This window comes from Ambystoma mexicanum, chromosome 7q (assembly GCF_040938575.1).
Source record: "Ambystoma mexicanum isolate Mex_15411 chromosome 7q, UKY_AmexF1_1, whole genome shotgun sequence".
Taxonomy (NCBI): Eukaryota; Metazoa; Chordata; class Amphibia; order Caudata; family Ambystomatidae; genus Ambystoma; species Ambystoma mexicanum.
In genome coordinates this window covers 505,620,123-505,634,288 of record NC_090941.1, presented here as the reverse complement: position 1 = coordinate 505,634,288, position 14,166 = coordinate 505,620,123, and the positions used below count along the sequence as shown (strand labels likewise).

General features: G+C 48.7%; 1 protein-coding gene across 1 annotated transcript in view; it reads left to right on the top strand.

Annotated features, from left to right (window-relative positions):
- The window catches only part of ITM2B (integral membrane protein 2B), a 250,086-nt gene that overhangs the window by 93,393 nt on the left and 142,527 nt on the right, over positions 1-14,166 (top strand). The gene's annotated exons all lie outside the window — the stretch shown is intronic.

Here is a 14,166-nt window from a genome sequence, read left to right as displayed (position 1 = left end):
GCTATGGTGATCCTTGCCTAGCGTGCACACATTTGATGTACATATATCTTTTAGGCGAAACTGATTCATTGAGATTACAACTGATGCTAATGGATCCTTAAGTGTTGGAGAGTTATGTTTGTAGCCTTACAAACATGCACTTCACCCCTACCAGGTTTTCCATTTAGCACCCCGACATTAAACTAATGACCCAGAAAACTGAAGCTTCAGATATATTTTGGGTGGGCATGCGTTCATTCCAAATGAAAGATGCCGATGTGTGCTAGAATGCCAAATGGGTTATTTTGCAAATAGAACTTTTGCCTTATTTGCCCTTCTCTCCTTGCACGAAGTGGCAGTGCCGTTTTTGTAGTATGTTATCTTATGTTAAAGGTACTTATATAGCGCACCGTCACCAACGTAATTGGTCCCCAGGCGCTCTGGCGGATCTGTAAACAGGAAGGACGGGTAGGGTTAGTCGGGAGGAGGGAAGCAGGAGAGTGGGAGAAGTGATGTGCTGTTGGCAGCTTCAGCTCGGTATACACCGAGTGCTGGGCTTTGGTGCTAGTATCGGATCGCGTGAGACCTCGAGTGCTGTAGGTGATGTTTGTGTTGTTGATGCGGTGTGGTAAAGTGCATGGTTGTGTGGCTTTGTTTGGTTTAAGTATGCAGAAGATTGAGGGTTGGGTTAGTGGGGTCTGTGTCCTGATTCAGGTACTTCTGATTCTGTATCCCTGTGGGTTGGGTTGATGCTGGTTCCTCATTGGCTGACTCGCTTTGTTGGTATTAAAAAGTTCTACAGACCTCTTTTCCTCTGTCACCTGTTTTGTGTTTAAGTACCGAATTCAATTTTCTGTGAGTGGTTCTAAAACTTTTCTTTTTATCATGGCCTGGGCAAATACATCAAAAAGCAGTGCATTCCAAGGCAGAATCCTAACTAATTTAGGGTAAACAAAAAACACAATGTATTTGAAAGGTAGGGAAGGGCATACATGGATACAGACAGTGCTTAATTTATGGAGGTGTCTTCCAGGGCTTTGCCCTGGCACTTATTTTTGCGCCCTGCCAATTATTGTCTCACTCACTTTACTTATGAGGTTGTGATAGTCGGTGCACCTATCAACCACAATGAGCAGGTGCGAGCTGTAGTGTAACCCCAAATATGTGGGGAGCAGCTATGGTTGGGGGCAGCAGTGGTGCCCAGCGGAAGTGTCTCAGGAGTCCTGCAAAATATTTGGGCCCTGGCGTTTATTTTTTTTTACAAATTTAGCACTGGCTACAGATGGCCACCGGCGTGACTCTGGAGGAATATGTGGTGAGGAAGAGCCTGTGGCCAAAGGGCACAGTTGAAAAGGTACCAGCTCCATATTCTGCGACTTGGTGTAAGCAATCCACAAGTTGGCCACATGGTCAGAAGTGTGTCAGATCAGTTAAAGGTTGAAATAAGTATCTTCATGTTAGTTTCACCATGTCGTGTCCTGGAGCCATTCGAGATCATTGGTACTCCCCCCCACTCCAACATTCATTCATTAATTTTGTCATGGCGCTTTTCACCATAATTATGGTCCAAACGTGCTTCTAGGTGAATGCCCTCGGAGGGACCGCATTCCAAGAATTTGGGAGAAATTGGGAGGTGCTATTATACATGTGTGCATTTTAGCCATTAAAGTTATTCAAGAGAGGCCAAGACCCTGCTAGTCACGCATGTCTAAATGGACGTGTGTTTAACGAGATGGAGTTATGTGGGAAGCTACAGTTCAAATGTTTGTTGTTAAAAATCGCTTCATTCTGTAGTGTTTGTGTTAAGTGAGTGCAGGATGTGCAGAGTGAGACTGTGCCTTCTGCTAAGTTGCGGTGGTGCTGTGTGCAAGAGGAGAAATGGGTTAGCTGTACAATCAACAATATCTACTTTCTCGGTTCCATCTATGTACAAGGAACAGTGTAATGTTTCACAGGTGATGAAAGCATAATACTCACCCTCTGAGTGGTTATTAGAGGGAGAGTTTGCCATCCCTAGTTCCTTCTAGTGTGAAAACAAGGTCCCCGTTTGATGATTACATGCAGACGCATGGCCCACTGTCCTGTGCTTTAGAGTTGCATGCAGTGCCGACCAGGGGTCCAATGTGCCTGATAGTCGTCCTATGGGATGAGCATGATTTTCCCAAGATGCCTTTTTAAATGTGATGCGCTGCCCACCCTCCAAGCCCATAGGAGTGCAATACTGGCCCAGTGTCCAGATTCGTTCAGGTGCAATTTTGTTGGATTGACTACACAAGTCCTCCATGTGTGCTTGGCGTCCCACACTGAAGGTTTGGTGGCAGAGCAACGCGGTTAAAAGGAAAGAGGCTAGTAGCTGACAGATGGACTGGTGTGGGGAGGGTGTGCTGCGGGGGAGGAGGGGACTGCAGGATGAAACGTGTGTGCGAGAGGCGGTGAGTGGGCACGGGGAGGGATTTGTTGGATCTTTATTAAAGGTAAGCCCAGCAGCGTCAGGTGCATTTTTTAATTGGAGGGACTTAAATCTTTCCCAGGAAAGCGCATAAGCATCGCGATGTGGAAAATTGGGTCAAAAGCCACACAATTTACATTTGATTTTGTAGGGTAACGAATGAAAAAATCCATTGGATGCAACTCCTCAATAGGGCACATAGCATTTTCCAACTCCTTTTCATGATGACTGTGCCCATAATGTATGCCAGTATAAAAATATGTTCATTCTGGCTGTGCTCATACATACCAGAATTGCCATATAAGAACAGGCTCCAGTTGACTTAGCCAGTCTAGCCACGTAATAACTGTTTACCCATCAGTCGTCAAGGAGGTTGAATGTTAAGCTTTCTGGATACATTGTTTATACACCCCTCTTTGTGTCATTCCATTAATGAAACCGCAAAACCAATTTATGGGTTCACCAGCAGTCTATGGAAGCAAAACTAACACATACGTGCCACAGCAACACATGCAATTAACTTAGTGGATGGATTTTACTTTCATAGACGGATGCTGCACCAAGAGTCAGTGATCGTGTGTGGATGCAGACGTGAAAAAAGGTTGATGAAAAGAAACCCACCAAAGTGAAGTCTATTTGAAAAGGAGCCTGTGTAATGTGAGAAATCAGAAGGTGTGGTGTCTCACCTACTATTCCCTGGGGATCTGTCATCCAGGTGGCCAGAACACGACCATCGCTTTTGGATCCAGTTCCTGGGGGTGGACCAGTGCAGGAGGATCCTCTGGGTGAGGAGTCTTCGGGGAGTAGGAGTGGGGACTCGGATGGTGAGATGTGGTATACCTTTCCTTGTAACACCTTTATCCCATCCTACCCAGTAGGATATTTAGGCACTCTACCCCACACCCATCCACCCTTTTACAACATGAACACTTTCTCACTGACAGCCCGCTCTAAGGCAAAACAGACTAACACCAGAGCTGTATACCTGACGTGTCCCAATACAATCGTCAGACAATTACTGACCATCACGCACACCTGACTTCCATTACACTTCCCCACACAGATAAAAAGCGAAGCACGAGAGCACACTCTGTGCGAGGCAAAGCACACAAGGCAGTTCCAAGATGGCAGTTTAATAAGCGGAGAAAGACAGCGAAACAGAAGGGGATTGCAAGGAGGGAAGTTCCCCTGACATTTTTGACAAGGAACCGTTACTCGGAAGAGAGTGCTGATGCTGCATAAAGCCCCGGTTGCGTTGAAATCCACTGCACAACCGCCTACATAGTCCAAACAGCTCCCAGTAACGCCAAACATCAGAAAGAGTATCGCATTGCCCCTTCATTATTAACGCCCTCACAAACCAGGGCTGTTAACCCACGGGTGGAAAAAAAACGTTTTCGCCCGTCCCCTACTGACCCACTTTATATTAGGGGGCATGCCACCCTGGATTACCTGGTGGTCACAACGACAAGGAAGACGGCAGGTGTCCCCTTGTCCACACGCGAGGTACCGCCTGACAAAGAATGTAAAAAAATTGTACGCTCTGGGAAAGAGAATCGCTACTATGGCAGCATAGTCCACCCGCATAGCCAACAACACCACACTGTTGGCCAGCTAGTCGGATGTTCAATGGAACCTGCTGCAAGAGGGCATACAGGAGGTCCCTGAACCGGTGCATACTTGCCTTCCTTACAATTGTATCTGAGGGTGAGCAGGTGAACCATAACATTCTCAAGAATACTTTAGATGCTGCAGAGACAGCGGGAAGGACTTTAGCCCAGGTTACCCTGCTGAAGCGGCACGTCTGGTTGAAGAACTCTGGGTTCAAACCAGAGACTCGGGCGTCCCTGATCAACAAGCCGGTGGAGGACTCCAACCTGTTGGGCAAGGCCGTTGATGAGGCGCTGGAAATGGCAAAAAAGGAACACAAGACTTTGAACCGAATTACTCAGTGTTACGGTCACCTGGCTCCCACAGGGGCGTCGGTCGGATCCGGACGGCTGCGGTCTCCACCAACGTGATGCGTAGTGCAGAGATGACTGACTGGACTGGCCCTCCTAATCTTGTCTGCGTGACCCGTAAGTATCCTCCTGCAAGTGGAGAGATGGATTTAACCACCCGTGGATTAAAGTGATGGCACCCCCCACAGTCCTCCCAACTAATCACCTCCGAAGTGCCCTCTCAGCAATCTCACCTTATATTCTTGAAAGATGAGCTCTCCATCCTGCATGGATTGCAGGGGTGTGTTGATGCCAGTTACTTCACTGGTTTGAAGGCGTGGGAGAGTTCCGGAGAGTATTGACTCTGAGGTTCCTGGCAAGGTCCAGTTAGTATCAAGTTCATAGAGTTCAATATGTACGATGTTTCACTCTTGTCCCCCCTTCCTTCCTTGTCTTGCAGCTGAGATCGTGAGAAAATGCTCTCGTAGCAGCTGGTGGAGCTCAGGTAAGAGTCTGTATTACCCGACACTGTCCGGTAAATGTTGCACGTGTTTTCTCTCTCTTTGCAGGTGCAGCACATGAAGATGTGGAGAGTTATAGAATAATGCCTCCGATGGTAAATCAGGTAAGTCTATGGTGATGAGAGTTATATTTGTTGGTTTTCTCGGCTCACCTTGTTGTTTTCTTTTGTCCCTCAGGTGCCGGAGTTCAGCGAAGAAATGATGGAGGCTCGAACGCTGCTACGAGGACTGGTGAGTATGGCGCGCTGCTACGAGGACTGGTGAGTATGGCGCGGCGCTGCAGCTGGAGATGCGACGCGTACAGAAATTGTTCTTTCCAGGTCCGGAGGCGAGATGGATCCGGAATCAGGTGAGGAATTCGAAAATAGTTTTTCTAACCTTGTCCTTTTCTTTCCTCTTTGTTTTAGGAGCTCCAGATTCGAGGCGGGCGTGGCAGAAGACTGGATGCAGACTGCAGGCACGGTGAGCGTTACGCTGCTGGATGCAGAATAACGCGAAGCGTGTGCTGTTGTTCGGGCGTGGTTTAAATGGCCTCCAAAGTAGTTCCAGGTAAGAAGTTTCCTAGAACCACGCCCGAGTAAAAAATAGTCCCTGTAATAAAATAGTCCCTAATCTTGTCTGCGTGACCCGTAGAAGTATCCTCCTGCAAGTGGAGAGATGGATTTAGCCACCCGTGGATTAAAGTGATGGCACCCCCCACAGTCCTCCCAACTAATCACCTCAAGTGCCCTCTCAGCAATCTCACCTTATATTCTTGAAAGATGAGCTCTCCATCCTGCATGGATTGCAGGGGCGTGTTGATGCCAGTTACTTCACTGGTTTGAAGGCGTGGGAGAGTTCCGGAGAGTTGGCTTGGACTCACTAGCAGCATGGTCTGCATCAGGTAAGTAAAGTCTGAGCCTGGCGCCTATGGCGCCAGGACTGATTTCTGTGATGAGCCTGGTCTCTAAGGCGCCAGGACTGAACCCAAACAGCCCCCAGCCTGAGCTGTTGGTGTTTTAATAAGTGTCTGGATGCCTGCTCCCGGAGCTGATGGGCTTGGTCCTGATGCCCGGGGGTAGGCATCATGACACTCGGACCCTTTCAACCGAGAGGGGGAGGTTCTCGCTGCTCCTTTCGTGGGCAGTCCTACTCTCGCTCCCCTCACAACCAATATGGTTCCGGGAACAATTGGTCCTCAGGACAGGAGTCTGCCTCCAATACCCTTTATCCACCTAGGGGACAACGCCGTTGGAAAGGAAGGGGTCGTAATTCCACCCCCCAGAAGCTCCCCAGCCTCCAGATCCCCTCCCATGCCTCCCCGGTTGGGGGACGTATAACATCATTCCTGCATGCATGGGAGGGGATTACAACAGACCAGTGGGTTCTTGAGACCGTCGCTCGCAGTTACTGCATCGAGTTCAGCCGACCGCCTCGATTCAAACCTCCGAGATCAAGACGCCTAACACCAGAACACCTGAGGATCCTGCTGCAAGAGGTTGAGATCCTGCAGGAAAAGGGCGCTATCGAAGTCATCCCTCTTCTGCAGGTAAACAAGGGCATTTATTCTGTGTATGTACTTGTACCCAAAAAGGATCTCACCATGCGCCCTGTGCTAGACTTGAGCCCAGCAAACACATTTGTCAAATCTCAGAGGTTTTGTATGGCAACGCTGCAAGAGGTAATTCCCCTGCTGACGCAGGGGGATTACATGGCAACATTGGACATGAAAGATGCATACTTTCATATTTCAATGTTGCCGGCACACAGTAAATATCTAAGGTTCATGATAGAGGACCAGCACTACCAATTCAAGGTCCTTCCCTTTGGCAGTGCCTCAGCCCCAAGGGTGTTTTACAAAGGTACTAGCAGTTGCAGCAGCACACCTGCACAGGCAATCGATCCCAGTTTATCCTTACCTCGACGACTGGCTCATAACGGGGGATTCCTACGGAACATGCCTGTCGAATTCTGAAAAGACGATAGACCTCTTATTCGGTCTAGGATTCTCCATAAATGAGAAGAAGTCCAGCCTAGACCCCAGCCAAGTCGAGCAGTTTCTGGGGTGCCTAATTCGGACGGAAGACAGCCACGTCTTTCCCTCCAACGAGAGGGTCCAAAACATGCTGTTTCAGATTCCTCAGTATGTAGCCAGTCGAGAGGTGATGGTACGCAATGCCATGCGACTGTTAGGAATGATGGCGTCCTGCATTTTCTTGGTTCCTCACACACGTTTGCGCATGCGTCCCATGCAAGAGTGGCTCAACAGCCATTGATGTCAGGTTGGCGGACAATGGAACAATCTAGTGGTTATCTAGGCAGCGCTGGTTCTCTCTCGGCAGTGGTGGTTGAGGGAAAACCTCTTGAAGGGGAAAACCTTCACCACCCCCGGAGTAGAAGCCACTCTCATGACGGACGCATCTCTCACACGGTCGGGGGCTCACCTTCAGCAGATGGCGCACAGCGTTTGGTGCCCAGCAGTATCGTCTAACCATATAAACCTGTTGGAGCTGTTGGCAGTGTTCAAAGCACTGAAGGCCTTTCAAACACAGTTGCAGGGGAAGACGGTCCTGATCCTCACGGACAGCACCACGGCCGTTTACTACCTGAACAAGCAAGGGGCCACTCGCTCTCCAAGGCTATCCAAATTGTCCCAGAACATTTGGAAATGGGCTCTCAAACACAAGATGTTCCTGTTGTCTCAACACGTTCCAGGGGAACGCAGTCTTCTAGCAGACGTGCTCCGCATAGACTTTGCACTGCCCTTAGAGTACGAATGGCGACTACACGAAGACATTGTCTCCAACATCTTTGCAGAATGGGGGTTCCCACAGATCGACTTGCTCACAACTCTAGAGAATGCACAATGCCAATACCTCCAGGTACCCTCCAAACTGATCCGAGGGGGAACAGTCTCTGGATAACATGGTCAAGGAGATTTGTTTACGCTCCCTCTCCCACCCCCACCCCCACTCCCCTACTCAACATGCACCAGGAACCAGTCACCATGATATTGGTGGCCCCGATGTGGGCCCGCCAACCCTGGTTCTCCCATCTGATGGAGATGTGTCTCTCTCTCCTCCGATGAAACTGCCTTGCCCATACAACATGTTTTCTGAGGCCAAGGGGGAAACACTTCATCCATGCCCGCAAACTCTGAACTTGGCGGCCTGGCCCCTGAAGTCCTAGAGTTTGGGCACCTCCAACTTTCTTAGAGATGCATGTACATATTTTGAAAGAAGCTAGAAAGCCTATCACCAGACATTGCTACTTTAATAAATGGAAACGCTTCATCATGTGGTGCAATTCCAATAGCATCAATCCCATTGACTGCTCACCTACTCATATTGTGTTGTACTTGACTCACTTACTAGACTCGGGCCTTGTTTTTAATTCCTTGAAGGTTCACTTTGCTGCCCTCTCGGCCTACACTACGTCCAAACAGAAGGTGTCGTGGTGGAAGATACCAGTTATTAAGGCTTTCATGGAAGGGGTTAAGAGAATTCATCCCCCCATTTCTAACCCGGCTCCCGGATGGGACCTAAATGTGGTATTAACCAGACTTCTGGGGTCTCCTTTTGAGCCTATGCATAAGGCAAGTCTCAAAGCGCTTTCTTACAAGACCGCTTTCCTAGTGGCAGTCACTTCAATAAGGCGAGTCTGTGAACTACAGGCCATTTCAATTCTAGACCCTTTTGTTACAATTCAGAGATAAGGTGGTTCTGCGCACTCGCCCTCAGTTTTCGGCCAAATTTTTTTCTAAGTTCCATGTGAACCAGTCTATAGAACTGCAAACTTTCTTACAGAACCCCACTTACGTGGCGGAAAGAAGCCTACACACACTGGATGTGCGCAGGGCAGCCATGTAGTACCTGGAAAGAACTAAACCACTAAAAGACGAACCAGTTTTTTGTTTCAGTGGCAGCTAATAGAGAAGGGGATCCTGTCTCTAAATCCGCCATCTCAAGGTGGATTGTCAATTGAATCACACTGCTACACTGTTGCCAAGAGAGCTCTGCCCTTCAAGCCTAGAGCACACTGTACTCTGAGCACTGGGGCTTCCATAGCATTCATTGCGAACGTTCCTCTCGAGTCCATTTGCAAAGCGGCAACCTGGAGTTCTGTACACACCTTTACAAAACATTATTGCCTAGACACACACTCTAGGTCTGATTCTCAGGTGGGACAAGCAGTACTCACTACTGTTCCTTCTCACATCCCACCTCCAACTCTGGGTACTGCTTGCTAGTCTATGCAGAGCATGTGATTTTAAGCCGATTAACAAGCATCAGAAGACCTGCATTACTTACTGTAATAGCATTTCTGATGATTGTATCCGCTTAGATTCACATGTGCCCATCCTTCCTTCCCGCTCGGATGGAAGGAACATAAACATTTTACTACTCTTTTCTGTACTCACACACAATAGTCATAAGGCTCCCTCAAGGCAGAATAAATGCAATCGGAGGGACCTCGTGAGGGATTTTGGGTACACTACACGTCACGTTAGGGATAGTGTTACAGGCACGTCCATGTCGACATCCCCTTTCGATCCTCGAAAGAGGAGATGCAATACTCTGCAGTTACCACTAGATATCCGACTATAGGCACAGCATGTGAATCTAAGCAGATAGAATCCTCAGAAATGCTATTACGGTAAGTAATGCTTGTCATTTAGGGTTGGGGGGGGAAATAGGTGAGGTTGCAGGTGGTTCCACAGCCTCCCCCACCCGCTGCATTTTTGACCAAAAAACCCCCCAAATAAATTCGGTAAAATGTGAAAAAGTAAAATATTTCCGCGCAAGTAGACCTAAACCCCTTCTACTCGCAGGAATACATGGGTTTCAATGGAAGGGCGGGTGGTCTCAGCCTGTCAAGGTCACGCCTTGAAACTGTATTGCTGAATGAGACCAACCCTCATTTTACAGTCTTTTGATGCCAGCTGCACTTGCCAGTGCTTGTTAGTGTTATCTGTAAAAGCAGCATTGTGTAATCATTTCTTCAAGGTGAATTTTCTCCCTAAAGCTGCACACTCGCCTTGTAAGACATCCGCCAGCTAAAGTCTCCTTTCAGTAAAAGGCAAGAGCAGAAAACATGCTTGGCTATGCCAAAACGGATATACTTTGGAAGCGTGAATAGTCGAGGTGAGCTTTCTTTAGTGGTGTGTGAGTCGCTGTCCTAACGGCGACATGCGCAGTGCAGTGTACCATCTTGCTTTAGGAAGGATAGAGGCAGTGGTTTAAACCTGGCGAGTGGCAAATGGAATATAACCGGGCAAAGTGAATATATGACGGGGCACAAAGAGGAATGCCTTCTTTAAATGTTTCCTCCACAGAGGAAACGCATTTGACGGCAGAGGCTGAAGCTGGGTTTGGGAAAAAGTGGGGATGCCATTCGTCTTTGGGATTTAAATTGTATGAATGTTTTAAAGATGCTGATGGACGATCTCTGGTGGTTGCTGGGAATATTGATGGTTGTGAAATCACATTTGTAAACAGTTATGCACTAAATCTCGATTCTCCTGATGATCCCCTAATAATTTGGGGTGGAGGTAACAATAATGCATTAGACTTGACTCTTGGTAGCTCCTCTTCTGCACTCTGCGTAGGTCTGCTTGCTTGATATTACAACTGTGTGAACTTAATGAATTGGAAGATGTGTGGAGAAACATGCATTCATTAGAAAGATATTTGACCTTTTACTCATTTGTACATAAAGCTTCTTCCTATCTTGATTGTTTTGTTGGCATTGGCAGAAGGGGCCAGCTCAGTAGAGCATTGATCTGACAAAGTTTGTGGAACGATATTAAATTCTCCGATAATAGTTGAACTACAAACACCACCCAATAGGTCAAAGATTTGGTAGCGAATGGCGTTTCAAACCAGAGGTGTTAACTGATTCAATTTTTTGTTCTGACGTTCAAAAAGTGATTTTTGGTTCTTAAAACTTAGCAGCGGATCAATACATTCTCAAATGATATGATATGGCATTTTTTAACGCGCCTATACACAAGTGTTTCAAGGCACGATGAGGCAAGGGAGGGGAAACAGTGGAAAGACAGACAACGATCCTACTAGGCCAGGTGTCATTGAGATAGGGCAAGGGTAGGGAGAAAGGGAAAAGTGCCTGGGGGGGGGGAAGGGAGAGGGGAAAGTGCAGTTCATGGGATAGAAGAATAAATACGATAAATAAAAGAGGCCTGATGGTGGCAAGTGCAAGGCAAAAGCAGACATAAGTGCTGGTAGGGGGACTGTAGGGATACAGAAAACCAGTCCCTAAGTGCGAGGCTTGCCAGGGAGGCAGGGCAGGTGTGCAAAAGGTGGGACCTGGCCCCAAGATCAGAAACGGTGGCCTGGTAACAAGTGCAGATTCGGCCGGGAGAGAGAGGCAGAGAAAGCAGCAGCAAAGAGGAAGGTTTTGAGGTGTTTCCGGAACTGGAGATGGTTATCCTCAAGTTTCAGGGAGGCAGGAAGGCTGTTCCAGAGGGAGGCCCCTGCCGAAGAGAGATCGACCACCAACTCGTTGCTTGGAGAAGCGGCTATCCCTGAGGGAGTTGGAGGCAGATGAGCAGAGAGCCCGAGAAGGAAGGTATTTGGGAAGAGAGAGTTGAAGGTAATGCAGCCCCAGAAGGCCTTCTGGATAATGCAGAGGGTATTAAACTTAATCCTTGCAGCCACTGGGAGCCAGTGCAGAGATTTCAGTCCTGGAGAGATACGATCCTGGGCTTAAGGCTAAGGACCAGTCTCGTAGTCCTGTTTTGGATAAGTTGCAGACGGTGGAGAGTAGAGGCAGACAGATTTAGAGAGGCTGTTGCAATAGTCCAGCCTACAGAGAACCAGGGCTGGAGACGGTGAGCTTCTGGGGGAAGGAGGAAAGGAAGAATACCTCTGAGGAGGTGCAGCTGGTAGTGTGACTTCTTAGAGATGTCGGAGATGTGAGGGGAGAAGGAGAGTGTGGAGTCAAAGATGACCCTGAGGTTTTTAGCCTTGTAGGTGGGAGCAGGAAGAGGGCCAAGAGGATGGTCCGAGAGCTGCAGGGAAGGAGGGAGTCGGTGTGCCGATTAGTAGAATCTCAGCCTTAATGGCATTAAGGCAGAGGTCATTGGCGGCACACCACTCCTGGATAGCAGACAGTCGGAGATGAGGGAAGAAGAGGAGGAGGCTGAGGGTAGCTTGAAAATGAGCTGGGTATCATCCGCATAACACTGAAAATTGGGGCAGATAGCGGCGATGCGGTGGGCAAGGAGTTCAGGTATTGGTTGAACAGCCAAGGAGAGAGGATAGATCCCTGGGGGACACCACAGGTAGAAAAAAAGATATCGGAGAGGAAGGACCCAAGTTGGACCTGGGAGGGTCGGTCGGAGAGGAAAGAAGTCTGCCACGCCAGAGCCTGTCCAGTGATACCCATGTTATCACGGAGACGGTTGAGCAGGATGGCATGGTTGACAGTGTCAAAGGCAGAAGAGAGATCAAGCAAGATGAGGACACGGGATGTTGGAGAGCAGGTCTTCATGTGCTTCTGGCAGCACTGAAGCCAGACTGATGGTCATGAAGACAACCAACAGATCCGGTGTGGAGATTAAGATGGGAGATGGCCAGTTTCTCCAGGAGCTTGCCCAGGAAGGGAGTGATGGAGATTGGGCGATAGTTAGCCGGGCAGGAGGGGTCAGCAGAGGGCTTCTTAAGAGGGTGCACAAGGGAGTGCTTCAGTGATAACATGGGAGGCATTTAAATCGTGGCATCTGTATAGCTAAGGAAGTGGGGGTGCCCTGAACTATTACTGCAGATTTGGGCCAATGTGAGGAAAAGTTGAAGGAAGTGGAGAAAGCATATCGGGAGGGAGATGATTTTGAAATGTTAGTGGAAACTCAATTAAAACAAAGACCTTTGCAAGAACCTGCCATGAGCGATGTGGTATTTGGGCCATCAATCCAGTTCTAGTCAATACAGAGGAGGACAAATACCCGGTAGAGTTTTGGCATGAATGGTTCTGCCAAAGAGACAAAGTACATGTATACAAGCCGTTTACAATGTGATTGGGAAATTGTTTTATAAGAACACTGATATTCTGGAAGCTTTCCCTTTTTTTTTTTATACTAAGCTACACTCTCACGATTAGGATCACAAAAGAGCAAAGTGAGTTATACTGGAGTCATATTCTGCTTTATTGGTTGGAAGATGTAAAAAGAATACCATTACTTCTGATGTTTGTTAATCTGCTTAGAATCACATGCTGTGCATGCGTCCGACATCCAGTGGTCACTGCGGAGTATTGCATTTTGTTTTTCGTAGTCGAAAAGGGGACGTCGACAAGGCGTGTCTGTAACACTATCCCTATAGTGACATGCGTTGTACCCACAATCCCTCACGCGTCGAGGTCCCTCAGATTGTTTTTTTCCGCCCAGCTACTGGTCGCCTTTATGCGGAGCTCCTCGAGAGACATTGCCAAATAGTTTCTTCGACCTTTGGTCGTTTGTTATTAATATCAATAACGTAGATCCCTCCCTCGACGCAGAGCCGTGTCTCCGCCGAGCAAGATCTTCGACGGAAGGACGAGCGGAGGGGATCCTTCGGCGCTACCGAACACGTGGCCTGGCCTCGCCGGCCATACACAGTAGGTAGAGTGGGGTTTTGTGGTCTTTCTTTCTTTTCTTTAAGAATGCCTTTCTCTTTCCCCTCCCTCTCTTTCGAGGTCGTAGTCACACTTATTACCCTCAGCTACGGAGAGGACGCCATTTAGGTTTTGCCTGCTTTGCAAGGGTAAATATACCTGGAAGGATAAGCACAAACGGTGCAACCGTTGCTTACCCCTCGCTTACCCCTCGATCACCAGGACGACGGCTGTGCGGCCTGTAAATTACTAAAGCCCAAAACTCTAAAAGACCGCAGGGTCAAAAGGTGGGCGGCCTACGCCATGTCTAGGCCTGACTCCTCGCCCGCTGCCGCCGCCGAGTGTGACGAGGACAGTGACTACACGGCCCCCGTAACGGAGGCTGTAGACCTCTCAAAGGAGCGTTCACGCTCCTCCTCGTCCGTCCCCGGCCCCGACAAGCCCGGCTCACGGCCAGCTTATGGGGATGAACACCCCGGCGACAAGGACGCACACAGAAAAACACCAAAGCACATACCCCCAGGCACACATTCGTCGAAGACGAAGGCAGCCATAGCGCCAACGGGGACGCCGGGCCCACCGACTTCTTCCGCCGACCGTAAGGGTCGTCAGCCCTCCCCGCCCCCGCTTCCGCGACAGGCGACTGGGCACTCTAAAAATAAGGGCGCTAACACCAAAATTTCCGGCG